This window comes from Physeter macrocephalus, chromosome 6, assembly GCF_002837175.3.
Source record: "Physeter macrocephalus isolate SW-GA chromosome 6, ASM283717v5, whole genome shotgun sequence".
Classification (NCBI taxonomy): domain Eukaryota; kingdom Metazoa; phylum Chordata; class Mammalia; order Artiodactyla; family Physeteridae; genus Physeter; species Physeter macrocephalus.
In genome coordinates this window covers 60,375,047-60,378,341 of record NC_041219.1, presented here as the reverse complement: position 1 = coordinate 60,378,341, position 3,295 = coordinate 60,375,047, and the positions used below count along the sequence as shown (strand labels likewise).

At 36.9% G+C, this 3,295-nt stretch overlaps 1 long non-coding RNA gene across 1 annotated transcript in view; it reads right to left on the bottom strand.

Moving 5' to 3' along the window:
- Positions 1 to 2,418, bottom strand: part of LOC114486470 (uncharacterized) — a 32,840-nt gene extending 30,422 nt beyond the window's left edge. Inside the window, exon 1 of the long non-coding RNA XR_003680260.1 lies at positions 2,291 to 2,418. This is a non-coding gene — a long non-coding RNA (uncharacterized lncRNA). The remainder of the gene's footprint in view (positions 1 to 2,290) is intronic.
- Positions 2,419 to 3,295: the final 877 nt, after the last annotated feature.

The window sequence follows — 3,295 nt, the reverse complement described above, 5'->3', positions numbered from 1 at the left end:
ATACCACAAAAAAAAAAAAAAAAAAAAAAAAACAAAAAAAAACGAAACACTATTGCCATTATGATCCAGGAATCACACTCCTTGGTACTTCACCCAAAGGAGTTGAAAGCTTGTGTCCACACGAAAACCTGCAAATGCATACTTATAGCTGCAATATTCATAATTGCCCAAACTTGGAAGCAACTAAGATGGCTTTTAACAGGTGAGTGGATAAATAAACTGTGGTACATCCAGACAATGAGATATTATTCAGTGCTAAAAAGAAATTAGCTTTTAAGCCACAAAAAGACACTGAGGAAACTTCAATGCATATTACTAAGTGAAAGAAGTCAATTTGAAAAGGCTACATACTGTGTGCTTCCAACTATATGACATTCTAGAAAAGGCAAAATTAGGGAGACAATAAAAAGATCAGTGGCTTCCACAGCTGTGGGGGTAGGCAGGGAGATGAACAGGTACAGCACAAGGAGTTTTAGGACAGTGAAAATGCTCCGTATGAGGTTATAATGATGAATGCATGTCATTATCCATTTGTTCAACCCACAGAATATACAACACCAAGAGTGAACCTGAAGGTGAAGTTATGGACTTCAGATGACTATGATATGTCAATGTGGTTCATCAATTCAAATAAATATACCACTCTTGTGAGTGATACTGATAATGGGAAAGGATATGCAAATGTGGGGACATGAGTACATGGGAAATCTCTGTACCCTCCTGTCAATTTTGTTATAAACCTAGAACTGCTCTAAAAAGTATTAGGTCTTTAAAAAAAATCTACCAGAAGAAAAATTTTTTTAAAAAGCAGGTTAGGGGCTTCCCTGGTGGCGCAGTGGTTGAGAGTCCGCCTGCCGATGCAGGGGACGCGGGTTCGTGCCCCGGTCTGGGAAGATCCCACATGCTGCGGAGCGGCTGGGCCCGTGAGCCATGGCCGCTGAGCCTGCGCGTCTGGAGCCTGTGCTCCGCAACGGGAGAGGCCACAACAGTTGAGAGGCCCGCATCCCGAAAATAAATAAATAAATAAATAAAAAGCAGGTTAACGAGATGGACGGTTTTTGTGTATTCAGAGAAGGCTTCGAAGTGGTGAAATTTGAGCTGATTTGAATAAAGTGAGGAAGCATGATTGATAAAGGTAGGAACAAGCTTGGTATGTTGGAGGAATACCAGGAAGATCAGTGGGTCTAGAATGGAGTATAGAATTAAGTAGAGAAGTCAGCAAGTTCAGAGACAGCCAATCATGTAGGGTGTTGGCCATAGTAACAAATTTGGATTTTGTTCTGACGGAATAAAATGGTGGTAATACGTTGGAAATTTTGGAATGGAAGAATAATGTGATCTTAAAATGAATGGGGGTAGAGAATAGACTTTTGGAGCAAGAGTGGAATTGGTATGGGAGTAAGCTAGCAAAATCCTTGACTAGCCAATGTGGGTTGAAATTCAGAGTAGAAGTAAAAGGGAGGAAGAAGGCTTCAACTATAATGGAAGAGAAGCCAGAAAATAGGGCTAGAATTGCCTGTGGGTTAGTCACCTTGGTGGCTGTTAAGGTGAGACAGTTCTTTTCTGATTTCCTTGAACTTCTCAGTAAAAATTTTGAGGCCATCAGCAGGGGTAGAAGGTCAATAGTAGAAGTAGGGTTCAGTATTTCCTAATACTGAACCGTGCTTGCAATCCTCTTTCAACATGATATATTATTCTTCTAACACAGTGTTGACTAGTTAGATGTTAACTGAAAATTTTTCCTAATGAAATATCTTTGCAGGTCTACATATTTTGTTTTGTGAACCTCACAGAATGAATTTAGAAACTTGTTAATCTTATCTATATTTCAGAACAATTTAAGTAAGAATTATGTTTTTTAATGATATAAAAATTTATATATCAAAATTTGCTATGTCCATTGATGGTGGAGGTTATAGTGATAGGTTGTTGCAGTTGTTTTCCTATAACTTCCATTTCTTTCATGGTTATTTTCTATTCAACTTTTCCTAAGCTTCTTGAGTTAAATTTGGTAATTAACATTATCTTATAATAATGTCAATTTCATTGAAAATTTTATATCAAAATAGCATTTTACATTATCCTATTCCTTTTTTGTTTTAATTTTTTAATGCCAGTTTTAAAAGATTATTTTAATCTTACAGAAAAGTTGCGAAATTAGTATAGAAATTTCCTGTATACTCTTCCCTCAGCTTCCCCTTAGGTTAGCGTCTTACATAACCGTAGACCATTTGTCAACACTAAGAAATCAACCTCAGCTCAATGTTAGTAACTAAAGTACAGAACTTACTTGGATTTCACTAGGTTTTTCCAGGGATGTCCTCTTTCTGTCCCAGGATCTCCTTCAGGATTCCACATTACACTTAGTCATCATGGCTCCTTAGGCAGGCTCTTCCAATGTATTCCTCAGTCTTTCTTGTCTCTCATGACCTTGACATGACAGAGTACTGATCAGTTGTTTTGTAGACTGTTTCCAATTTGGGGTTTTCTGATACATGCTTATGATTGGATTGAGGTTGTGCATTATTGGGAAGGTGCCAAAGGCTGTGCTTTTCTTAGCGCATCGTAATAGGGGCACATTATGTCAGTACGTATTATTGGTCATGTTAACCTTCACTTCTTGGCTAAGGTGATACCTACCAGGACTCTCTACTGTAAACTTACTGTTGCTCCCGTTATAAATATTAAATATTTGTGGGAGATACTTTAAGACTATGCAGATATCCTATTTATACACTGATGGATCTTGCCTGTGGTTAATTATTAGTGTGGTGTTCTAATATATTAAGTGGAATTTTTCTGCAAGGAAAAGTGACCATTTTTCCATTCACTCATTCATCCATTCATTCATTAATCTCAGGATGGACCTAAGAGTACGTATTTTATTCTTTGGGTTATAATCTTATATAATGTATATATAATATAATATATTATATATATATAATATATATTATAATAATATATATATTATATATATAATATAATAATATATATTCTTTGGGTTATAATCCAGTACTATCATTATTTATTGCACAGCTCAAGTTCTTACTGGCCATTGAGTGCTCTTTGAGATACCTTTTGACATGTCCCATCTCTTTTTCTTTTAAGCAGTTCCTTACTTTCTGACACCCAAGATGTTCTAGCCCTGGAATCAACCATTTCTCCAAGGAACCCCTGGTTCCCTTTACTGAAGAATGGCATTTAGAAACCAAGATCTAGCAGCTAGGTGGTGTGTTCATGGCTACTAACCTGTCACTGATTCTAGCCCCTCTCACTGAACAGAGCTAGGAAATAC